Source organism: Terrapene carolina, unplaced genomic scaffold (assembly GCF_002925995.2).
Source record: "Terrapene carolina triunguis isolate 2854851 unplaced genomic scaffold, T_m_triunguis-2.0 Scaffold147, whole genome shotgun sequence".
Taxonomy (NCBI): domain Eukaryota; kingdom Metazoa; phylum Chordata; order Testudines; family Emydidae; genus Terrapene; species Terrapene triunguis.
The window spans coordinates 659,575-685,601 of record NW_020664498.1 but is presented as its reverse complement, the minus strand read 5'-3'; the positions used below and the strand labels follow the sequence as shown (position 1 = coordinate 685,601).

At 43.8% G+C, this 26,027-nt stretch overlaps 1 protein-coding gene across 2 annotated transcripts in view; it reads left to right on the top strand.

Annotated features, from left to right (window-relative positions):
• The window catches only part of LOC113406888 (annexin A11-like), a 63,832-nt gene that overhangs the window by 2,308 nt on the left and 35,497 nt on the right, over positions 1–26,027 (top strand). The window contains exon 1 of one of the 2 annotated variants that reach the window (XM_026653731.1): positions 22,628–22,648. The exons of the other annotated variant lie outside the window; for it this stretch is intronic. The gene's annotated coding sequence lies outside the window, so the exon portion shown is untranslated. Of the gene's footprint in view, positions 1–22,627; positions 22,649–26,027 lie in introns of those variants that run through there. 2 annotated transcript variants of the gene reach the window in all.

The window sequence follows — 26,027 nt, the reverse complement described above, 5'->3', positions numbered from 1 at the left end:
AGTACAAAACTACTCAAGATAGTTAAGTCCCAGACAGGCTGCCAAGAGCTACAAAAGGATCTCAAACCTGAGTGACTGGGCAACAAAATGGAAGATGAAATTCAATGTTGATAAATGCAAAGTAATGCACATTGGAAAACATAATCCCAACTACACATATCAAATGATGGGGTTTAAATTAGCTGTTACCACTCAACAAAGAGATCTTGGAGTCATTGTGGATAGTTCTCTGAAAACATCCACTCAGTGTGCAGCGGCAGTCAAAAAAGTGAACAGAATGTTGGGAATCATTAAGAAAGGGATAGATAATATGACAGAAAATATCATGTTGCCTCTGTATAAATCCATGGTATGCCCCCATCTTGAGTACTGTGTGCAGATGTGGTCACCCTGTCTCAAAAAAGGTATATTGGAATTGGAAAAGGTTCACAAAAGGGCAACAAAAATGATTAGGAACATGGAGCGTCTGCCATCTGAGGACAAATTAAGAAGACTGGGACTTTTCAGCTTGGAAAAAGGACAACTAAGGTGGGATATGATACAGGTCTATAAAATCATGACTGGTGTGGAGAAAGTAAATATGAGGAGTAAAAAATAACACTTCCTTAACACAAGAACTAGGGGTCACCAAATGAATTTAATAGGCTGCCGGCTTAAAACAAAAGGAAGTACTTCTTCACACAACATATAGTCAATCTCTAGAACTCATTGCCAGGGATGTTGTGAAGGCCACAATTATAACAGGGTTAAAAAAAGAATTAGGTAAGTTCATGGAGGACTGATAGCCATTGATGGGCCTACCCGGATGGGCAGGGATGCAATGCCATACTCTGAGTGTCCCTAGCCTCTGTTTGCCAGAAGCTGGGAGTGGGCGACAGGAGATGGATCACTTGTTGATTGCCTGTTCTGTTCATTTCCTCTGGGGCACCTGGCATTGGCCACTGTCAGAAGACCGGATATTGGGCTAGATGGACCATTGGTCTGACCCATTATGGCCATTCTTGTGTTCTATGTTCTTATTCATGTGGGGAGGTGCGATTAGCAGTTTGTGTAGATGTGCCTGCGCTAGCTCTGCTTGAGCTAGCACCTAAACATAACGGTGTGTCCATGGTGGCACAGGCGGCCACTTGGCCTGGAGTACAATCCTTCCCGACCCCCTGGCTATGTATTGGGGTGGCAAGCCTAAGCTGTCATCTATGCCACTGTGGACACGCTGCTATCTTTAGGCACTAACGTGGGTACCTCTGTGTGAGCTGGGAGACATGTATCCCAGCTCAAATGTAGACATAGCCAGAGAAACGAACTGTCAGATGAATCGGAATCCCTGCCATGAGGTGGAGCATATAGGGCAGGGGTGGGCAAACTTTTTGGCCCAAGGGCCACATCAGGGTTGCAAAACGGTATGGAGGGCCAGGTAGGGAAGGCTGTGCCTTCGCAAACAGCCTGGCCCCTGCCCCCTATCCACCCCCTCCCACTTCCCGCCCCCTGACTGCCCCCCCAGAAACCCGACTCATCCAACCCCCCCTGCTCCTTGTCCTCTGACCGCCCCCTCCCGGGACTCCACCCCCTATCCAACCCCCCCATCTCCCTGTCCCCTGACTGCCCCTGTCCCCTGACAGGACCCCCGACCCATCCAACCCCCCCACATTCCTTTTCCCCTGACCGCCTCCTCCTGGGACCCCCGTCCCTAACTGCCCCCCCAGGACCCCACCCCTTATTCAACCCCCCCTGCTCCCTGTCTCCCCCCCCCGGGACCCCTCAACCTCAAGGGACCCCACCCCCATCCAATCCCCCCGCTCCCTGTCTCCTGACCGCCCCCGCCCCCCCAACCTCCACCCCATCCAACCGCCCCCTGTTCCCTGACTGCCCCCCGGGACCTCCTTCCCCTTATCCAACCCTCCTCTCCCCCCACCCCCTTACCATGCGATGGGAGTGTGCATGGCGGCTCTTTCCCTCAACCCATAAAATATATAAATACAACTGCCATTGGGTAAGCCATCAGAAATAAATGTTCTAGACCAAGCCTTAAAATACATATAAGGCTGTTTTCTCTGTTTACAGTGGAGTTATGCCAGCAGAGAACTTGGCCTCATATCTATCTCCTTATTGAGCAAGGCAGAGTTCCCAGACTCACTGAGGTTCCTGTGGAAATCCCACCTGCTAATCCTATACCTAGTAGTCACCAGAAGTCCTGCATCATGAGAGCCTGTCATGCTGTCCTGCAGTGGCTCAAGAGCATAGGTACCAACCTCAGGGCAAACTGTTAAGAACCAGGGCACAAACCCCAAATTGGTTCTGAGTTCTATACTTATGTAAGCGGGGGAATGGTCCCGCTATTGTGGGGAACTTTCCTGGCTTCTGCACTACCCCGGTGAAATGGGCTAGCGGAAGGATCTGAGTCCTCGCTCCCACTTCCTTTACCCAGAGGCCTCCCTGCCCTCAAGGACTCCCCTTGCACTCTTCTGTCTGGCAGAGTCCTCATAACCCTGACAAGGCTGGGCCCAGAATTCCTGGGGGGCTCGACCCCCCCCCCCAACCTTGCTGTGGTCACCTAGGTCAGGGGCTAGAGTGTCCCCACTCCGGGGTACTCTCTCCACACTGGGTGCTTTCCTGACCCACTGATCATTACATACGATTTAAAGCAATACAGTTTAGTTAATTAACAATTAGTTTAAAAAGGAATAAGGAAAAATGGGAAAGGTTGAAGGAAACACATCACCCTGCTCTGTGGCAGGGAACATTACAAACAGTGTCTCTGGAACATCAGGGCAGTTCACAGTCTGTTTCTTGTAGGTCCCAGGCCTCCTTCTCAGGCCCTGGCTTTGCTGCAGGGATGCTGTGGGTCGGACACTTCTCTGGCGGTGGCCACACGCTCTCAGGCTCTAGGTGGCAAGACCCTTCTTCCCAGCGTCGCCCCCACCCTGTCAGGGTTACGATCCTCCTCCAAGTCTGGCCTGCAGAGCCTCTTGGCTGAGGCATCTCCCTTTGCTGGGCCCACTGCCTAGGGTTCCTCTCGCTCTCCCCAGCTGCTCACCATACCCGGCTCCAGACTGCATCACTCTGCCTCAGCACGGCTGCTGCTCTGCCTCCAGCTCCCTGGGCTGCTTTTCTGGCCCCTCTGGCTCTGGTTGCTACAGCTCTGTTCACAGGACAGGTCTGCTCTGCAGGCTGTTTCTGTGACTCTGCTCCCAGCTCTGACCTGCTTCCTGGCTGCTTGTCTAGCCCCTCTGGCTCTGGTTGCTGCAGCTCTCCTCCCAGGGCAGGTCTGCTCTCTCTGGGCTGTGCTCTGGCTTTGGGGCTGCAGCTCTGCTCCCAGCAGCTTAGCTTGGGCCTCTGCTCTCTCCTTAGCTCGGCCCCCCTCTGTCTGACCCAGGCAATTCCAGCTCACACGGAGGACGGGACCCCCCTGGCCTCCTGACTCTCTGATTAGCTTGCCCGTCCTGTCAATCAGGCTGACCTGGAGTTTTGGCCTCTCCCCATTGCCCCTGGGGACTGTCAGTCTCAGGGACTTCATTTCCCATTGGCCGTTCCCCTTTTAGTACTGGGAGCTAGCCAACCAAAACACCCCCACTGAATGTTAGTTGGGGGATAACAGTCCCCTTACACTTAGATTTCACTAGCCAATTATCACTAGCCAAATTCCTCAAGCACTGTACCAGCCTTAACATGGAGTCATAGACAGTCCCCTGGGGTACTCTGATCTATCTTGTGATAGATGGTCCCTTACACTAAAAATCACAACAATATTCAGATTACTCCTAGTCCCAAAGAACTAGTCCCTTGTCCCAGTTCAATTGCACCTTAGATCTCTCACCAAAAACAATGCTTGTAGCCAAACTTGTAATAAACTGTCTAAAGAGTTACTAACTAGGAAAAGGAAATAAGTGTTATTTACAAGGTTAAAGCAGGTAAACGTAGATAAACACAAATGGGTTCCGATCTTAAGTTTCCAAAAGTAATAGAAACTTTTATAATAAGCAAACTTTCTATGTTCTTTAGCACTAACCTAGACTAAGCACTGGTATTCTTTTGTTTATGCTTAATAATCTTTGCCCTTCAGAGTTCAAGCAGCATAAAAGATACAGTTCCTCCTTGCTAGGACTTTTGATTCCTTCCCATCTTCTGCAGTTCAACTGTTGGGAGGAATTCACTTGCACATCTCCTGGGAAGGGAGGAGCAGTCAACAAAGTCTTTCATCCTCTGATGTTCCACAATGGTTCGTCTGGTGGGGAGTGAGCTAGGGCGCCCGGGCCTGCTTTATTGCGCTGTAACTCGCAAGTGTAGCCAAGGCTTTAGTTTCCAGCTAGTAGTGTTGGCCTTCTTTTCTTGGCCAGGAAATAACACCTCCTGCTGGAAACTAAGGCCTTGGCTACACTTGCGAGTTACAGTGCAATAAAGCAGCCCCGGGCAACCTAGCTCACTCCCCATCCACACTGGCAAGGCACGTAGAGCACTCGGACTCCGCAGCTACAGCGCTGCTGGCACTCCACCTCGGCGAATGGAATAACGTTTGCTGCGCCCCCACTGGAGCACCATGGCGCAAGTGTGAATGAGGTGTTGCGTTACTGTGCTGTGATCAGCCTCCGGAAATCCCGTAATCCCCTTAAATCAAGTGGCCACTCTTGTCATTGTTGTGAAATTGGCTGCAGGAATACAGAAATGCCCTTTCAAAGCTCTGTTTCGGAGAAGCCGGCTGCTTATCAGCTCTGAGAAAAAACAAACATTTACTGTTTGCTTTGAGTGAGTGAGTGAGAGAGAGAGAGGCGGGGAGGGAGAGGGGGATATGAACTTACAAGACAGCATGCTAACACACTCTCAGCACCCCAAAAACCCACTTCTCTCCCCCCACATACACACTCCCTGTCACATTCCATCCTCCCTCCCCCATTTGAAAAGCACGTTGCAGTCACTTGCATGCTGGGATAGCTGCCCATAATGTACTGCTCCCAATGCCACTGCAAGTGCCGCAAATGTGGCCACGCCAGTGCGCTTGAAGCTGTCAGTGTGGACAGACTGCAGTGCTTTCCCTACTGCGCTCTACGAAGGCTGGTTTAACTCACAGCGCTCTACATCTGCAAGTGTAGCCATGCCCTAATATGTCACACTCAATGCTTCTCTTTTGTCTGGTGACTTACAGTTACAAACACTTCAATATTGCCTTATAACTAGGGCTGTCAAGCGATTAAAAAAATTAATTACGTTTAATTGCATGATTAACTGTGCTGTTAAATAAATGTTATTCTATTATTGTTTAAGTATTTTTTGATGTTTTCTACATTTTCAAATATATTGATTTCCATTACAAGACCGAATAAAAAGTGTACAGTGCTCATTTTACATTTATTTTGCTTACAAATATTTGCACTGTAAAAATTAAAATAAATAGTATTTTTCAATTCACCTTATACAAGTACTGTAGTGCAATCTCTTTATCATGAAAGTTGAACTTACAAATGTAGAATTATGTACAAAAAATAACTGTATTCAAAAATAAAACAATGTAAAACAGAGCCTATGAGTCCACTCAGTTCTACTTCTTGTTCAGCCAGTTGCTAAGACAAACAAGTTTGTATACATTTACGGGAGATAATGGTGCCCACTTCTCACTTTCAGGTGACATTGTAAATAAGAACAGGCATTTGCAAGGCACTGTTGTAGCCAGTGTCGCAGGATATTTAGGTGCTTCAACCACCATGCCAGAGGACATGTGTCCATGCTGATAATGGGTTCTGCTCGATAATGATCCAAAGCAGTCAGATGCCACCAGCAGAAGGTTGATTTTTCTTTTTTGGTGGTTTGGGTTCTGTAGTTTTTGCATCGGAGTGTTGCTCTTTTAAGATTTCTGAAAGCATGCTCCGCACCTCGTCCCTCTCAGATTTTGGAAGGCACTTCAGATTCTTAAACCTTGGGTTGAGTGCTGTAGCAATCTTTGCATTTTGTCAAATCTGCAATGAAAGCGTTCTTAAAACGAACAGCATGTGCTAGGTCATAATCCGAGACTGCTATAACATGAAATATATGGCAGAATGCGGGTAAAACAGAGCAGGAGACATACAATTCTTCCCCAAGGAGTTGAGTCACAAATTTAATTAAAGATTTTTTTTTTTTTTAAATGAGCGGCATTAGCATGGAAGCATGTCCTCTGGAATGGTGGTTGAAGCATGAAGGGGCATATGAATGTTTAACATATCTGGCACGTAAATATCTTGAAATGCTGGCTACAAAAGTGCCATGCAAACGCCTGTTCTCACTTTCAGGTGACATTGTAAATAAGAAGTGGGCAGCATTATCTCCTGTAAATGTAAACAAACTTGTTTGTCTTTGCAATTGGCTGAACAAGAAGTAGAACTGAGTGGACTCATAGGCTCTAAAGCTTTACATTGTTTTGTTTTTGAGTGCAGTTATGTAACAAAAAAAATATGGTGAAAGTGCAACTTACAAATAAAGAGATTGCACTACAGTATTTGTATGATTTGTATGCTTTTGTTTATCATTTTTACAGTGCAAATATTTGTAATATAAAGTTATAATATATAACTTTGTAGTCTGTTGTAATTGAAATCAATATATTTGAAAATGTAGAAAAACATCCACAAATATTTAATAAATTTCAATTGGTATTCTATTATTGTTTAACAGTGTGATTAAAACTGCGATTAATCGCGATTTTTGAGTTAATTGCGTGAGTTAAATGCGATTAATCGACAGCCCTACTTATAACACGAGATACAGATATTATGACATTAATGCATGCAGCAATTTACAAGCATTTCATAACATCTGAACACTAAACATGTGCTTAGAATTCTAATACCTATTTTAATAATACTAACACACAGGTGAGTCCGATGAATTCCAGCTATGTATTAGTGTTCATTTGAGACATGGCGACCTTGGTGTGAGCTACCTGGTCTGCCAGCATCATGGTGTCAAAACTATCAAAATGATTTTTTGAAATCACATCTGTGGAGAGGGCTTAAAGTCCTCAAAGCAGCTCTGTATGTAATATAATATTTAAGGGGAAGCCAGTGTAATGACTGTGTTGTTAGAAAAATAGTTGGGGGAGGGAGGAGCAGCATTAGCTTAAAAATCCATGCAGCGATTCTTTGCCTGAGCTCAAGCCTACAGAATATTTTATTTTCTAGTTCATAAATCAGCCAGTTACTGTAAATGCAGCCTCTGGAGGACCATTTACTATCTGGTAGCATGGGAAAAAGGCAGCATGGGATGAAATGTAATTATAATCTAGAGATGGCAAGAGGGAAGCTCTGGTCAGAGTACAGATATGACCGAAGATGTTGGCCAGATGTGACAATAGCTGTGATATTAACAAGGCTGCTGACTCTAAGGGCAAGGCCCCATGTACTCTTTAGTGGAAATCCTGTGTCCGCTCCAGGTAAATTCACAGATGGAGGCTTATCCTGAATTAAATCTGAAAGTGAGTAATACAACAAGTGCTCTTTCCCTTCTGTTATTTATTTTGATATCAAATCACATTAGTTTTACATTACTCCTAGACCCTTATTTCTCACTGTACCACTTTATACACCCAATGTAACGCTATAGGTGTTTAACTGCGTTATATGAGCTATGTGGGGAAAAGATGGAGTCTTGACCACTGGTTAGGGACACCTTTGGCTTTGGGTGCCTCGAAAAGCAATTTGGCCATGTAAAATAAGCATAAAAGTTAGATGTTAAGGTAAGAAAAGAAGCAGTTTAAACATTTTGTCACTTCTTGTCGCTTATATTTCAGAGTTAATGTTCCCTGTAACAAGTGGGGAAGTAGTTTGCCCCTCTTTCAGTTATTGCTCTAAGCTGTTTGAAGATGGAATACACTGGGAAGGTTTTTCAGCACAACCATAAGCACTAGAAATGTAGTTTTTAAAAAAAAAATAAATTTAGGCCGTGGAGCACAATCCTGTGGCAAATCTGGAGGCAAAGGAGTCATTTAGTAGTTCATGGGTAAGGCTCTGTGTTTGTCATGGAAGTCACGAATTCCGTTACTTCCTGTGACTTCTGCAGCAGCCCCATGCGGCTGGACCAGGAGCCGCCTGAGCAGCTCGGGCAGCCCCCAGGTCAGTCGTACTGGCTGCTGCTGGGCAGTCTCGGGGGGGGGCCCGCCCCCCAGCAGCAAAAGTTTGGGTGTGGGGGGTTCAGGGCTTGGGGCCGCAGCTTCCCAGGAGCTGGGTAAGGAGCAAGGCTGAGCCCACCCCACCTCCAACCCCCTCCCCCTGAGCACCTGCACGCCCGCCCCCACTCCCCGGGTAGCAACTCCCTCCCCAGCACCTGTGCTCCCTCCCCAGCACCCGTGGTGTCCCGAGCACACCCCCCCCCCCACCAGTTTTAGTCAGGTATTTTTAGTAAGTCATGGACAGGTCATGGGCCCGTGAATTTTTCCATGACTTTTATTAAAAATACCCGTGGCTAAAATGTAGCCTTATTCATGGGGCCTACCTAGAGGCAATGGCACCACAAATATGCAAGGAAGTCACCTGCAATAAACTCAGCTTTGTCATTGCTCAGCTGAAGAAAATGATCTGACATCTGGGTCTGGACTTGGGTAAGATACAGTAGCACAGAGAGAACCTGTGAAAGAGAAGATTGGAGCTCACTGTCATCAGAATAACGATGATGATTCAAATGTACAGGCAAATATCTGAAGTTTGATACTAAAACACCAGGGTTCTCAAAACAGAGCCTGCTAGATTTTCTACAATATACAGAAATTATATAGGGATAGAATGCACAGGTAGAACTAATAAGTAGTGTTCTGATGCTTCACACACCTTTTATAATGAATAGTGTTGATGGAGGTAGTCCTTTTTTTAATTATGGTGCTCCCCTCCCCAGCATCTCTGCTAAATGGTTTGCTGTTGACCTGAACAACAGACACCTTATTGTATTTTTTAGCTTCTGATATTATGCAAATACTGTATTTCCCTTCTTGCAGCTGCCAGGGTGAAATATCGTGCCGTGCTGCAGGTATATAGGTAGTGAAAAGGGCAGCAGTAAATATTTACATTTGCACGGCCGCCCGCAGCTCCCAGTGGCCGCAGTTCGCCGTTCCTGGCCAATGGGAGTTGCGGGAAGTGGGTTTTGGTTTGGGCTGATCTTCAATAGCATTGTTCAGCCTGCACAGTGTTATTTATAAAGGGACACTTCCAGCCTGAAAATCACATTTTGTCTGAAAATATTGTACCTGGGATAGTTACAAGTACCCGCTACATTTGACAAAACTTTGGATATAATCAGGCTGGACCCCTGTAAAGTCAGTCAGTTTCTCCATTGCTGAAAAGACTTGTAAAATTGATGGAACCATTTTTTTTTTTTTTTTTTTTGAATAGTAATGATAAAAATCTGGAGATGATATAGAAAGGAGATGGTTTCAGAAATGGTATGTTTAGGCTTAAAAGGATTGTATTGGTAAATGTCAGTAAATGTTGCTTTCACCATATACACACAAACTGACAACGTTTACAGATAGCAAAGTAAGAAAAATGTTGCTTGGGAGCTTGACAGGGTCAAAATCCAATAATTTAGACTTTTAAATTAGGCTTTTTACAAATGGACAAGCAAATGAATAGTGAAAACAGATATGATTTGTTGACTTACGGATATTGTCATGATGTTGATAATTTGTTTTAACGGCTAATAAAACTTTAACTTTTTGAATCTCAATGTCTGTCATCACATAGCTGTCTCCCAGGCATAATTTCATACAACTGGGTTAAAATTTAAATTGATAAAATAAAAAAACTTAAAATGAACATCAATATCTGTTAAAATTATTTTTAAAAATTGAATTCTGCCCAGTGTTTTTATGTTAAAGATGTAAATTGACCATGTTCTTTTCAAAATTGTTTTGTTGATTCAACATGTGCTGGGGTTGAGGTGATGGAAGGGTCACATATTGTAAGGGTTGTAGCACTTCAGTGTAGACACGAGCTACAGCGGCAGGAAGGGTTTTCCAGTCGGTGTAAGTAATCTACCTCCCCTAAGTCGACAGAAGCAGACAGTGTAGCGCTGTCTACAATGGGTTTTTTTCCTCACCTCTGAGTGACGCAGTTAAGCTGACTTAATTTTCTAGTGTAGACAAAGCGTTTCTTTTTTTTAACTACCCTTTGACTATTTTAGTAAAATTTTAATTACTGTGGAATGCATGGATTTCTGATTTAAATACAGTTCACTTGGTGCCTGTGAAGAATTAGTTGAGGCACAGCAGTAACTCTTTGCTGTCATTAATGAACAAAGCACACAGTCAAAGTATGACTACTGAATACGGTACTTTGCATATTGACTTCCTGGACAATTCAGCACCTGAGGGAGTTAAGTATGTAGTGAATGTTGTTACACTAGTCTCCATAAAAAACTGTTGACTGATTATATGCAGACTGATATTTAACTGTGTTTTGAGCTTGGCCTTGCCAAATCTAGCTAGCTTCTTACAGATAGGGTGACCGGATGTCCTGATATTGGGACTGTCCCGATATTTAACCCTTTGTCCTGCATCCCGATCAATGTACGATCGGGACACCATTTGTCCCGATATTCGGGTGAGGAGGCGAGCGGGAGGGAGGCGCTGACCCCGTGGTGCTCTGGGGCTGGAGCACCCACGGGGAAAAATTTGCAGCCAAGCTCCCCCCTCCTCGTCTCCTTCTCCCCTCCCTCCCCCAGTGCACCGCGTCCCCGCTCCTCCCCCCCTTTAGTGCTTCCCGCCACCTACCAGCTGTTTGGCGGCACTTAGCGCTTTCCAGGGGGGAGGAGCGGGTATGCAGCGCGCTCAGGGGAGGAGGTGGAGAAGGGGCAGGGACTTGGGGGAAGGGTGGAATGGGGGCAGAGCGAGGGTGGATGCTTGGGCGGTAAGAGGTGGGGGGTGGGCGAGCATCCCCCCGGCAGAGGGGAAGTCAGTGCCGTAGGGGTGAGGGGCGGGCAGGGGGTGTGAAGAGGCGAGCGGTGGGTAGGGGACTGAGGAGGGACACAGCAAGCCAGCGGCAGGCCGGGGGATGAGGAAGGGCGCTGTGTGGGGGCTGAGCAGGGAGGGAGTGGGTCCTGGGGCAGAGTGGGGGTGGACTGTGGGCAGGGCTGATGGCACCCCAGTGTGTCCCGATATTTTAGTGTGGTGATCTGGTCACCCTACTTACAGAGCACATTCATATATTTATACTGCATAGGTTTCACAAATACAGCTTCTACAAAGGTCTCTTCCAGCCAGTATTTCTCAACCAGGGGTATGCAGAGGTCTTCCAGGGGGCACACCAACTCATCTAGATATTTTTCTAGTTTTACAACAGGCTACATAAAAAGCAGTAGCGAAGTCTGTATAAACTAAAATTCATACAGACTTGTTTATACTGCTTTGTATACTATATGGTGAAATATAAGTACATTGTTTGTATTCCAGTTGATTTATTTTATAATGATGTGCTAAAATGAGTAAGTAAGCAATTTTTCAGTAATGTGACACTTTTTTTTGTATTTTGATGTCTGATTTTTGTAAGCAAGTAGTTTTTAAGTGAAGTGAAACTTGGGGGTACACAAGACAAATCAAACTCCTGAAAGGGGTACAGTAGTCTGGAAAGATTGAGAGCCACTGGGGTTTTCCATCCTAGTGTGTATGAGATTGTCTGTCTCCTTAAGAGCTAGGTATTGTTGTTGTATTTTTCCCCTTCTTTTGCAGTCTTTGGAACAGAAATACAAGTATTTGCAATAGAGGTTTCGAAAGACTTCTATATTTCTTTTTTTATTTTCCCGAGCTAGGTGGAGAGAATTCCTGAACACTTAGGCCACAGAGGGTGGCTGCTACATTCTCTAAGGCCCCACCTTATAAAGTTTGTTATACAACAAACAGTAAACAAGGCGGGGGTTTGTAATACAAATTGCCATCATGGTTTGTTTTTTCTTTTTTAGACAACTTAAATATGACACTGCTTTTTCCTGTGTTCGTGTTTTCATATCAAAGAAAAGGGCAAGGTTATTTTAGTGCTGTTTGACTCTTTGAAAAAAACCTACTCAGAGTAATTAAGACAAAAAGGCTAAATATTAAAGGCTGAAATTTTGCAAGGTTTGGGCTGTGTTGGACGTATGCCCTTTTAAAATAGAATATTCTAAACCTCCGAGGAGTAATTGAACTCTGAAAAACATCCATGATATTTGTATGGAGGCTGTTTTATCTATTCTCCAAGTGACTTTATAGAAAATATTATGATTAAATCATAACCGTTCAATTGCATCATATATTCCAAGACCTCATAGACCTCATTTGATGTCAGCTGAAGATGTTTTCCTTATGCAAACATCTTGTTCTTACAGTGTGTCTCAAAGCAAGTGTCATAATGTGTGTATTGTCAAAAATGTTTTTTGACTGAAAGTATAAGAAGCATTTCAAAATGAACTACCATGGTGGTCAATCAGGGCTGCTTGTAAACTGAGAGATGGAATTAATTGACCTTTTGACACTGGGTGGGGAAGTTAGAAGCTTGTACAGACACAGTTAAAGGCTTTGGTGTTTGTTGTCCCCCAGTATGTATTTAGAGACTTTTTAATAAACCAAGAGCTTGTCTACGTGGTGCTTTAGTCTGTACTTGAGGAGTCTCAATTTTAGGGCACTGCGGTGTGTTGCACAACAACTAGATCTCATGGACTATGCTGGTATTCACTAAAAGTTCTCTAATGAGCATTAATGTAATCCCCCAAACCCACAGGGGCTGAACTATCCCAAAGAGCACAGAACAGAATGATTGGGGAAACAAATGTTCAGCTGCATAATAATGATACAAATAATACAGGATTTTTGGAGTTAAAAGCTGGACTTTTCTGTGGATATAGCAATCAAGAGCTGACGATGATTGGCTGCTCCATATCATGCTATTTAACATATTATCCCTTCCCCTACTCATCTGGAATCCTAATGCAAAGTTCCCCTTAAAAATAAGCATACAGACATTTTCTTTCCTTTGCCTGTGATTTCCTCTGACTTAATGCTGGTGAATTGTGCTAGAGACCGTGGTCCTGCATATGTCACAAAATGTGCAGTGGCATAGGTGTGGATGTTTTTGTATTGCTCCTCCATCCTACCGTTGGGCTGATTTGGAGGAACTACATCCACGGCTGAGAAACCAGCTCGGTCTCCAAGCTCATTCAGTCCATGACCTTTCCTGAGAATGTGGGTGTCCCGGTGGTATGATATTGATGAGAACATGGGCTTACGTTGCCCATTTATTTCACATAGATTGAAAGTTGTAATTTGATGGCTGTTTGGCAGTCACTACCAACTGTGCTAACATAGGTGGGACCTACTGTGAATCATCTTTAAAGAGTCTTGGTGTGGAGCTGCTGAATTGCTCACTTCATCAAATCAGCCTTTGAAACTCCACAGTAGTCCTATTGAGGTCTCCCTTGAACGTATTGTGCATTTTTTCCCAGCCACGTGGTGACTCGCAAGGTATAGGTAGTAATTCAGAAGAACAGTGATTTGTCAAGTCTCTTGTGGGAAATGCAGAATCCTCACTAACCACTGGTAAAAGAAACCTTTGCTACTTCAAGGAAATAGAATAGAAAGGCAACAGTTTGTTACCGTTCTTAAATATGGTAGAACTCTTTTCTTTCTTTTCTGTCTCTGTCTGTCTTTATTACCACCCTGGATGGTGATACATTTGATTCAGTTGTAACAACTGAAGACTGAGAGTAGAACTCCGGTAAGTTGAACACACCCTGCTCTTTCAAAATAGCATGGTACCTTCTCTAGCTTTATTCCAGCCCAAAGGCAATTCCAGCAGATCTGGGGGGCTCCTGAAGACCATTCATTTCTGTTACCCCACCATTCTGATTAAAACAGAGAGGAGCAGCAGACCCGAAGAGTGTGGGGCAAAGGTAGAAGGCAGCATCCAGGCTGTGGCTATGGCTAAGGAGACCTTAAGCAAGCTTTGTTGCGGGTAGTGGCTGTAGCAGTGGTGCTGGAGAGGATCCTGAAGCAGTTGTTGGGGGAAGGAAGGGCTTGAAATCACTCCTGTTAGGGGCAGCAGATGGTGGTCGATCTGATGCAACTCTAGTATGAGGCAGAAGCAACTGCCAGGCCACAGTCACTGGGGCTCTAGAGTAGCCCCTGGTAAGGAGTGCAGCTAGCAAGTAAGACTGCTAGAGGGAACTCTGACCATGCTTCCTCTGCTTTCAGTGGGGGACAGAAATGTCAGTAGGCCTCCTCCAGGGATGTAGGCTGGCGTACAGCTCCAGAAACTGGATCTGGGGCAGCACATCTCTCCACCATTCATGGATGCTCACTGCTTGTGCCTTCTGGAGAAGGACTGATGAGCAAGTTTGCTTCTCTGCCTCCCTTATGGGGTCCCTTCCAAACAGGTGGGTGCCTGTTTCACCACAGATTTTGTATGGATTGTAAACCCTGCTCTTCTGATGCCTGCGTTCTACATGGAACTGGTGAGATGGTTTAATTGGGATCATTTCCTGCTTGGGAAAGTATTTGTCTTCACTGAGCTGTGTGTGTGTGTGTGTCCCTTTAATATAGAGAGGGTTTTAAAATGGCCTGAACCAATATAAGAATAAAAAGCCAATAACTTGTTACAAGACCTTATACTACTATTGCACATGTCAAATCTTTGGTTGTTGCAGGCCTGACTCGCATACTGGCCTTGCTTTGACAGTGAAAGTAGCTGTTCCCATAGCTGTCAACTTACTTTACAAAATGCCATCTCCTTTCTTGTCCTGTCCTTGTTAAACAAGACATAACACAACAGGAATTGGTTCACTAGTCACTCTCTTGGGTGCACTGTAAATCCCCATGGTGGAAGGGCTATGAGTTATGGGTGCCACTCCGCATAGCACATCCATAACTTTGTGAATGAAGTTACACATGTGAATTAAAGTTTGCAAGATTGAGGCTTAAGTGCATAGTGTTTTTCAATGATGACACCAAACTTGCCCTGAAATTACTACCTTTTATTATGTGGGTGTTCTTCAAGGGTGATTAGTCAGCCACTGCACAGGCACAGCGGAACTGCTTATGGGAGTAAGGGATGCAGGAACCCTGTATTTGCGGGGATCAAAATTATGTCTTGCTTAGATCGTGGCTGTCTGTTTACCTCATGACTTATTTGGTGTATTTTATCTCAGACACTTTCGGGGAACATGAATACAGAATAACCAAATGGAAATCCCTATGCTGTATGGTGTCAGTCTGAACCCATTGTGACCCTAAGAACCCTGCAATGCCAACTGGCAAAGGGTTTGCTCTTCTGTAACAGCAACTCCTAATGTGCTGCTTTCATATTATTTGTCTAAAAAGGGTTGTGGGAGGTGACTAATAAAAGCTTATGTCTTATTGATACTCATAATCATTGTGAGATGTATGTATGATGATTTTTAAGGAGTTACGTTTAGGTGCAAAAATGTGTCTTAGAGTTTGTGTCCCAGGCAGATTTGTCAAACAAGTTTTGTCAGACAAAGGGATGTAGACTCTCCAGTCTGCCTATGTTCATGTCTAAATCAAGCACTGTAAGCCAACACAATGGAAACCCATTTTGCATATGGAACCAACTGGGGGATGTGAAATCAACAGTAAAGAGCACACTGGAGAACAAAACACTGGTGTGTGGGGAGTATACTTCAAAAGTTTACTGCATTGTAACTGGGGGACAAGGACAGCACCCAATTATCCTGCACCTTGAGAGTAATTGATCAGTGCAATTACATTCATGAAAATGGGATCCCAACTTGTCTTGGTTGGAAATGCTGCAATAAAGCTTTGGGTGAGACAAGACTGCTTTTAGACAGATGGTTTGCTTGTAAAAGGTAAGCTGAGACTCTAAGAAGCATGTTATACCTTGTTTTCTATGTAACTATTTCTGTTCCCACTTGTTATCCTTGCTTGCTGTCTCTAAGATCTTAATCTTTATTATTAAACTTACAATTGTTTTCACTATAAATATATCTCCGTGCTGTGAAGTTGTCAAGGACCTGATTGTGAATTGTACCAGTATAGCTATGTGCATACTAGCCCTTTGGGGCCTGCAAACCTGTTAATTTCTGTGAGTGTCCAGTGACAGAGATGTGTCAAGGGGGTTGCAGGGTTGGTATATGCCTATTGCTTGTCTGCACAGAGAGAGCAAGGCCTGCGGAGACCTGGAAGACAGTGCTTATGTGGCCAGCGGTTGTTAGTCTCAGGCAGCTCATAAACTAGAGTTTAACACTAACGGGAGGTGGTGGTGACAGCCCTCACAGCCCTGACCCCCCAGGGCGCATAACCAGATTTCACCCAGCTCATAGCAGTATGATATTAAAAGTAACTTTGCAGTCACTCTACTTCTTGGTGTGCAAACTATATAAATTTTGGTTTGGCCTTTAAGATATTGCTAGATCCAGATATGATTATTACCTATTCAGACTGAGTCTTACAGTGTGACACCACTTGAAACCCCGTGTACATTAGAAGTTGTCTGAAATGTGGTCATTTTTGAGCAAGAGAGAGAAAAGCTGGTGGTCTTCTGGTGACTTAAAGAAGGCAGGAGTAATTTACTGTAGCGTCATGATACTGAGTGCACATTGGTTTAAGTGCTGTAGTACACAGAGTCTACTAAGATTATTCAGTTAGATCCTCTCAGTTTTCAGAGTTGCTGGCGTGCTGAAGATCTAATACTGATAGCAAAGAGGATTGTTTTCTGTTTTTGTTTCTGTTTTTTCTGGTAATCCTGCAGACTGAAAGCAGAGCAGGAGCATAGTTGCAGCTGTTTGGCCAATGTTATCCATGCTTTGCAATGCATGTTGACTTTTTTTTTTTTTTTAAGTTAACCTTGAATTTCCAGGGTTTTTAATATAGTCTTGCTTGAGAAAAATGCAGTAGTTTCTTAAGAATAAAGGGTAAAAAAAAATTCTTATGTACAGTCTTTTAAACTTGTGCATCCAGTTGCACACTCAAGCCAGTATTTCCCCAAACAAGGATATCCAGAAAACATTTGGCTGAGACAAACAACCATTGGCAACCAATCAATGTAGAACTTGACTTAAGAGGAAGGGAGGAAAGTTCTTTTTCTGAGCAGATAAAGGATGCTCAGATACTACATGTGCAGTTGTGGGAAACACTCTATAAATGGATATAATCCTGACTCCAGCTTAACAAACGTTCCCTGAACAGGAAAATACCTTCATTTTAGACAAAGGGCTTAGTGTGTCAGTAATTCAAGTCCCCGTGGAGTTGGTAGTCTTTAGAAGGACGCTGCTGCAGTGTCCACGTTATGTAGGAATGAATTAGCATATTTCTCCCTAGATTGTCCTCGATTTTACCATGTGGCACCTTTCTCCTGGTTCCCAAACCGTGCACCACTGTTTTTCCCCACCACCTCCATTTGGCTCCCGCATTAACTTTTGACTACCTGATCCTACGAAGACTTAAGCACATGCTTAAATGTACACACTGTGAGCAGTCCATTGACATGAATGGAACTGCTCACGGGGTGCAAAGTTAAGCATTTGCCTAGCAGCTCTTTTCCCATACTGAGACCCCATTTTCAGGTGTGTGAGGAAAACAGCTCCATATCCATGGAGGTGGGGGGTGGGAGGGGAGGGTGAGGGAGGAGGATTAGTGTTTCACATAAAGTGTCTTTATTTGTCCAGTGACATCAAGATTGTTTTACCTTCTTACCTTCCTAAACCAGACCACCAGTCTAGCCTTCTTCTCACCCTCACATATAGCTCTCTTTTGTCATGGCAATAATGCTCTTCTAATTATCTATCCCCTATGAAGTCCCTCTCTGATATCCAGATAACAGAGTAGCACTACATTCAGGTAACTTGTGGGCTACTGTTCCTATGGGCTAGTGTTCCTGTTAGATTCCAGGACCAGAAAACATCTGCTTTAATTATCAGAGGGGTAGCCGTGTTAGTCTGAATCTGTAAAAAGCAACAGAGGGTCCTGTGGCACCTTTAAGACTAACAGAAGTATTGCAGCATAAGCTTTCGTGGGTGAATGCCCACTTCATCTGCTTTAATGTAAGCTTAGTTTATTTTCCTGTTTGAATGTTTTTGTTTCACAAAATTGTTTTGTCACATGCACTGTGCAGGGCTTTATGGCACTAGATGTATCCTTAGTTACTTAGTGTTAATGACTAAGTTTTTCTAATAGTTTGAGGTCTGTTTAAGGGTACTCATGACAGCTGTCAAAATTCCTGAAAACTATGAGGGAAATCAACAGATTGCTTTCAGTTTTCCAGGCTGTAATGGTCAGTACACAGTCTCTGTTGCAGGGAATCCATATTGATACTAGTGTATCTTGTTTGATTGCAGTTGAACTGAGTTGCTGTGTACAGGCTGAAGTGAAACAAAATGGCTTAAACAATTAATATGGCTGAAAGTGAAAGTAAACAGGCTCTAAATACCAGAATCAAATATGCTAGGAAATGTCTGACACCAGAGTATTTTCTGAATAATGTGAAATTTGTAGTTATTGACTAGCTTTGCTTCTGATCCTACTGTGGTACGGTTCTGTATTGCTGAAAATAAATACTAATTAAAAATATAACAGAACTCTGTAGTATGCTTTTGTTAACAGAACTGCTTTATTGAGGAACCTTCATACTGAGCTGCTGTGTGGTGGAAACAGCTTCTTTTCTCCTGCTTTGACCTTGTTTTGACCAGGATTTGTAACTGCAGCTTCTGTGATTTATTTTATTTTATTCCCCCATCCTCCACCCCCCCCTCCCCCACAACAGCCAGGACAGAAAATGTTGGGATGTTTTCCAAGGAAGTAATATTATGGTGTGTTATAAAATTAGCAAACTTCAGTAATGGGTTTTTCTCCTGATTCTGCTCCAGGAAGCAATTTTAAACACATCATTTAAAATATGAGGATTTTTTTTAGGTGAATTCATTTTTTGTTTTCCTCACTTACCATCGTCTCACGGGTTGTTGAAAGCACCTTTGTGTAGGGAATCACAGGCTCGGTGAATGAGACTGTAGTGCTTTTTAAGGATGATTATACATGGTTCTCAGTAACATGTCTCTTGGATGGAAACCAGAAAGGTTCCCAAAGAGAAACCATGAATGGCACTTTCTGCACATGAGATAGGGCTTATGTCAAATCACAGATTGAGACAATGTTTACACTTACTGCAATGGGTTTAAAATATTTTATTGAATTAGGTCATATCTACAGTTTAAAATGGAGGAAGTCTAGACAAGTATTTGAAATTGTATAAAATAAACACACATACCTCCCTTTTTTGGGGGAAGGAGGGAGGGAGATATTAAAGAGCTCTTATCTGACATAATGATGAACATGACTTACATTCAGCGTAGGGTGACCAGATAGCGAGGGTGAAAAATCAGAACAAGGGGGGTGGGGTAATAAGTGCCTATAGAAGACCAAGTCCTAAATATTTGAGGGTGTCCCAATATTATAATATTATTGGGACACCTGGTCACCCTAATTCAATGTGAACCAGGACAAATCTGACTTAATGATGAGAATGATTATGTCTTGCTCAACCCTGGGTTTAATCATAGTTAGCTGATAGGATGCTGAATGTGGCTTGTCCTCATCTACACTGACTGATAAATGGGTTCAGCATTATAGCCTAATTTGATTAGCCATTGGTAAAGTGTGACAGAATTGACACCGCACTTGGATAGAATTTCCCAACAAGAGAGAGAGGAGCTGAGGCAGCATGGTCTCGAGAATTACGGTGCTGGGCTGGACTCAGGAGATCTAGATTCTATTCCCAGTTTTGCCACTGACCTACTATGAGCCTTTAGCCAGATCACTTCACCTGTGTGCATGTTTTTCCCCTCCATCCTTTGTCTTGTCTTATTAAAACTGCAAGGTCTCTGGGGCAGGGACTTTCTTACTATATATTTGGTACAGGACACAAAGGGGGCCCTGGTTTAAGCACTACTGTGATGCCTATAATGCTAATTAGATTAAAAGAGATTTTACAACAAAAATAGACCATGACATTCCTTCTCTCATGCTCTTGAGCATGGCACCTATGCCCAGTGAGTTCTAACTCTGGGCATCCTATTAAAATTTTGTGAAGCTTTTTCTTGCTGCCCTTTGTAACAAGCTTTCTGCCAGCATTACCAACCAATTCTCTAGTAGTGAAGTAAGCTGCTTTTTCTGTATAATTTTATTTACCTTTTTGCATTTTGGTCTTATGCATATTGTAAAACAAATACTGTCTTTTGTGATTTTTTTTTCCCCCCCTCAACCACATTGGTTTATATGGGGGGTTTACTTTTGGAGTTTACTGAAGAGTAAGCCCCCCCCCCCCATAAACGTCTCAAAACCATGTTACGAGCTATGTCTCTTACAGATAGATCTGTTTGTTTAGTCTTAGGCACTTCCCTTTTTGTCCTGGATAGCTAAGGAGTCCTTCTGTTTGAATTTTGAGTCAGGTCAGGTAGCTTGTATTGCTGGGGAAGAACCTTGTACAGCTTTTCAGAGTTTCAGGCTGTGACCAAGGGTGAACGCTATGAAGGGATGTGGGATTGACGTCAAGGAGAGAGATGGTGACTGTAGGTGTGTAGTTGTTGTTTTGGGGTTTTTTGAGGACACTCCCTCTTTCTGTTGTTTATGTGGGGGTTAGAAGGAATATCTGGCACTTCTGTGCTTTTCATCAGTGGCTTGAGGAAATGTAGACATTGTAAGTCATGTGCCACATGCTCACTGTGTTTACACAATGGGGTGTATTCTAAATCCAGTTTCAACTGCTCAGCTTTAGAATGTTGAAATAGCTGGTTCCGGCACAATGAGTATTGAAATGAGATACTTAAGCATTTTCTCCTCATTGGACATGTCACTCACTGCATGCACCAGGCTGAGGAAATGTTAGGAAGAGGGGGACAAAAGGTTATGGCAGTGCTTGGGGAAAATAACCCGGAGAGGTGGCTGACCACAGAGATGGAGAAATGGCTCAAGAAAAATTGACAGAGCAGGCAAGAAGCTCTGGACAAATCAGCTGTAGAGAGTGAGAAGTTCGGATTCTGGTGGACGGGACTTGACTGAAATCAAAGTGATGTTGAAAAAAAATCTATTCTAATAACACATGAATAATGTATTTACCCAACAGGATTAGAGGATTTTATGTAACATACTTTGCATATTGAGGAATCCTGGCCTTTCTAGTTGAAAATAACGTCTTCAGTAGGAGTCTTGTTTTTTGAGTCTAAGGATGTTTCTAAATTTCTCTATAATTTGACAAGATGGTCTATATGGGCTTTCACCGTCCCCCAACTTTCATCTTAACATTTAAAGGGTTCAGCTGGAAGATAGAATGGAGGGGCAAGTTGTGATTGACTAACCTGTATGAAATTTGTGGTGGTGCTTCTGTAGTTTGTTATTAAGGTCTGATCTGTTGTGTTCTCCCCCGCGCGCACATACGCACACGCACACACTTGATTTTATTTCTGGAGTTCTATAATGAAAATCTTGAGAGTTTCAGAATGTCCTGCTGGCTCTACATTTATTTTAAACCTGGAGGCAGCAATGTTGTATTTGGATGCTGAAATAGTTTTGCTGTGAAAAATATAAACTGGGCGAAACAGCATTTAGAGTCATTAATCCAAGGGTAGGTGTCTGGCTCAATAGGGTTTTCTGGAGCAGGGCTAGTGTTTTGGCTGGTTTTTGTTTTTTTAAACATCATTCTGGTCACAGTCTTAATCCACCAAGTGTGTGTGTGTGTGTGTGTGTGTGTGTGTATATATATATATATACACACACACACACACACACACACACACACCCAGGTTTCCTTAACAAGAGTTTCTCCCTTTTGTAGCGCTTTGTAAGAAGCTGTGCTATATTGTACTACACAGTACTAATAAATAGAACTTGCTTAATGAGGAAATAGTATAGGGTTTTAAAAAATATTGTATTTTCTCTGATTCATGTGTTTCAAAGGGCAGGGTTTACTTTATTGCCAGAAAACTCTGTATGTTAATAGGCCTGTTCCATTTTCCAAAGATGAAGGGGGTGGGGAGGGAGAGAGAACAAAATAAATAAAAAAACTAAGGGCATCTCTTTCTATAAAGGCATTTGGAAGAGGTCAGATTTTATAGCAAAGAGCAAGTTAATATGTAACAACTTTAGCTGCCAAACAATTTTCTCTTCATTTGTACGTAACTTCTGTGGCTCTTTACACCCCACCCCACATACTTGGGCTAACCTGTGCTTTCAAGTACAAATAGCTGTAGTGGCATTACCAGCTGTAATGGCCAAACAAGCTTCCCAAGGCATTCTGCCTATGTGTAAGGGGACTGTTGCCCCCTTACTAACATTCAGTGGGGGTGTTTTGGTTGGCTAGCTCCCAGCACTAAAAGGGGAAGGGTCGATGGGAAATCAGGACCCTGAGACTGACAGTCCCCAGGAACAATAGGGAGAGGCCAATGCTCCAGATCAGCCTGAATAACAGGGCGGGCAGGCTAATCAGCATGATAGGAGGCCAGGGTGGGTCCCGTCCTCCGTGTGAGTTGGAATTGCCTGGGTCAGACTGAGTGGGGCCAAGCTAAGGAGAAAGCAGGGGCCCAAGCTGAGGTGGAGAGCAGAACCGTGCCAGATCCAGAGGGGCCAGAGACGCAGCCACAGAGCCAGAGACACAGCCCAGGGAGAGCAAATGCTGTGCTGGGAGCAGAGCTGCAGCCACAGAGCCAGGTGTGGTGAGCAAGTGGGGCCAGCCAAGGGGGGACCTTGGGCAAAGGGCCCAGCACAGAAAGACACCCCCAGACAAAGGCCCTTGCAGGCCAGATTGGGAGGGGGACCTTAACCTGACGGGGGGCTGACGCTGGGAAGAAGGGTCCCACAGCTCAAAGCCCGGAGGTGTGTGGCCACCACCATTGCAAGTGTCCAACCCACAGCATCCCTGCAACACAGCCAGGGCCTGAGAAGGAGGCCTGGGACCTACAAGGAACAGACTGTGAACTGCCCTGACGTTCCAGAGACACAGTTTGTAATGTTCCCTGCCACAGAGCAGGGTGATGTGTTTTCCTTTAACCTTTCCCATTTTTCCTTATTCTTTTTTAAAATTAATTGTTAATTAAACAACTTGTATTTGCTTTAAATTGTATGAAATGATCAGTGGGTCAGGGAGGTGCCCAGTGCAGAGAGAGTACCCTGGAGTGGGGACACCCTAGCCCCTGTCCTGGGTGACCACAGCAGGGTTGGGGGTCGAGCCCCCCCCGGATTCCTGGGCCCAGCCTTGTCGGGGTTTACGAGGACTCTGCCAGACAGGAGGGTGGGAGGGGAGTCCTCAAGGGCAGGGAGGCCTCTGGGTAAAGGAAGTGGGAGTGAGGACTCAGATCCTTTCGCTTGCCCACTTCACCGGGGTAGTGCAGAAGCCAAGAAAGTTCCCCACAATAGCGGGACCATTCCCCCGCTTACATATGCAGTACAGCGGATAGAAAGGAAAGGCTGTACACAGGGTTCACTGCCTCTGCATTGAGGTGTGGCTTGTAGTTTCCCATGCCTGCTTGGTGATGTTAACGAGCTCATGCTAGGGCATGGCCCTGGCTACATCTCCAAATCAATTGAACGTTCCTACCTTAGGGGGAGCATCCTCAGTTGACCTCTCTGTCTTCCTGTATGAACACACAAGATGGGCAAGAAGGAAGAGGTCCTTTGTACCTTCTCCAGGCACAGGAAAAAACAGTTCTGCCTTCAGCCTTGGTTAGAAGTCTTAAATAATACTTTGCTTTGTAGGCGGTGCCATTATCACTGGGAATCACAACGTCCTTTATATGGGAAACGCTTACAGGGTCTTTTAGTTTGGAACTAACTCCAGTAATGAGCTATCCTTTGGGATAATACAGTTTTGAAAAAGGCACTTGGATGTTTAGTATGACGTGGATTTGAGCCTCTTTTAATAAAGCTCAGCTTTATTATGTTCCATTAAATTGTGGAGAGTTACAATGGCTTTCCAAGAAAAACAAAGAAGTCGCAGTGAATAACTTTCAGGCTGGAATGTTGTCTCTTTATATCCTTCAAAAGGGGACACACACAGTTTCCACCATAACTTTACAGTATTTGTCTTGGCATTTCTTATCAGTAAAAATGAGTGTGTGCGTGGGGGGGAATTAGTAACTTAGTGGACAATAGAGTGATATATTCTGAGCACCAGAGGCCTTTTCCCAAGTTTGAGATTTTATGCTCTGTTACTGCTAGCACACCAATGGAGCCAAATTCTGTCCTTGGATGCACACATGGCACTCCCAGTAAAGTCAATGGAATCTATGGGTTAACATCGATGCATGGAATTTGGTCTTTATTGCTCATTTAGTGTGGGATATATGTGTGTGCTTTTAGTCCTGATTTGATACTTTAAGTTTTATATAATGCACTTGCTGGTGAAATGAAAAATGGAGAATGGTGCATTCGTGATTATCTTTTTATTATTTTGTTATAGCCATGTTGATCCCAGGATATTAGAGAGATAAGGCGGGTGAAGTAATATCTTTTATTGGACCAACTTCTGTTCGTGAAAGAGGTGGTTTTCAGGCTGGAAACTGTATAGCTCGAAAGCTTGTCTCTTTCACCAACAGAAGTTGGTCCAATAAAAGATATTACCTCACCCACCCTGTCTCTTTATTATTTTAAATCTTTTGTGGATCCACTTTGAAACTTGTTTACCAGTGTGAAAAGGACATTATCGAGACTGGAGGTCAAAAATATGACCTCCCTGTTTTTCCTCATGTGTTAATGTTTTTTATAGTTAATCTCAAAACAAATGCTTCAATTCCTGTATTTCCACCCCCTTCCCTCCCCCCACACACACCCATCATGGGTACTTGGAGGGGGAAATACTACTAAGCAGAGCAATCTCAGTTCCAGAGATCTGATTTAAGATCTGATTTTGAGCAATAGCGGTGGGAAAGTTATAGGAAATATGAGGGCAGGGGGCTCTTGACTGTGTCCTTTACTATTAAATATTTCACACTGCTCCAGCACGTCTCTGGATTATGCCAAAACACTGAACAAATATTGGGCTAGGTGGTTGTTTATACTGGAAAAATCTGTTTGGGGGGAAGAAAACACGGCAATTTTGACTCATGGAGTTTCCCTCCAATCGTCTCAGCTGGTCAGGGTGGGACTCATTCCTTCTGTGGGACTGGAAACTCCCTCAGGTACAAAATTCAACTATGGCATCCTGTTGCTGGGGCCTGGTTTCCCTGTCCCTTCATCCCTTGCTACCTCCTACCTGAGATCAGGGTGGAAATGTATGCTCACAAGGCCATTGTTGGTATTGAGAGAGTCACGGTCACAGTATCTGGAAACCAACTGACGCTAGCAGGGAGGCGGGAGAGGAGCACCTCAAGGATCAACCTGAAGCCTACTGAAGTGAATAGAAGGACTCCCATTGGCTTAATTGGGCTTTGAATCAGTGAACCTTCTGGCTGAACGAAACTTCTTCCCTTCCCTACCATTTTCAGTGTGCAGAGTTTTCTTGTGTGGAAAATACCTGAGTTCTATGGGAGGTGATGCTGTGGAGAAAGACCACAAAACTGCAGACTTTTGGAGGGGGTTTCCATAGGACTCAAGGAGAAAGAATGTCACAATACTGTTGCACATTTCTGTTCTGTCATGAACACAGGCACTGATATAGTTTCCAGCTCTTCTTTGAATGTGTTCCCTGGGTGATTTGGCTCTGTCAGCTCTTGCTATTGTTACCTCCCAGGTTCATCAGCCTGTGCTTCAGTTTGTGGTCCCATGTGGCACAGACCTAGATACACTTTTTGTGAGCCTAATTTGGATTCTGCCAGTTTATAACTAGAACTGGTTAGAAATCTTGTTGTTTTTTCCCCTCCTGCAGAAAATTTTGATTAAAATGAAGGGAAAGAAATCCAAAAAAAGTTTCACAGAAAATTTTGAGTTTACATAGTTTAAAAAAAAATAAATAAAAAATTTTTCACCTGAAAACCAAAGACTTTCACTTTTTCAATGAAAACTCAAAATTTTTATGCAAAGCTGGCACTGTCCACAACAAACTTTATTTAGTTGAAAACTCAATTTTTGTTTGAAAATTCTGACAAAAATTGTT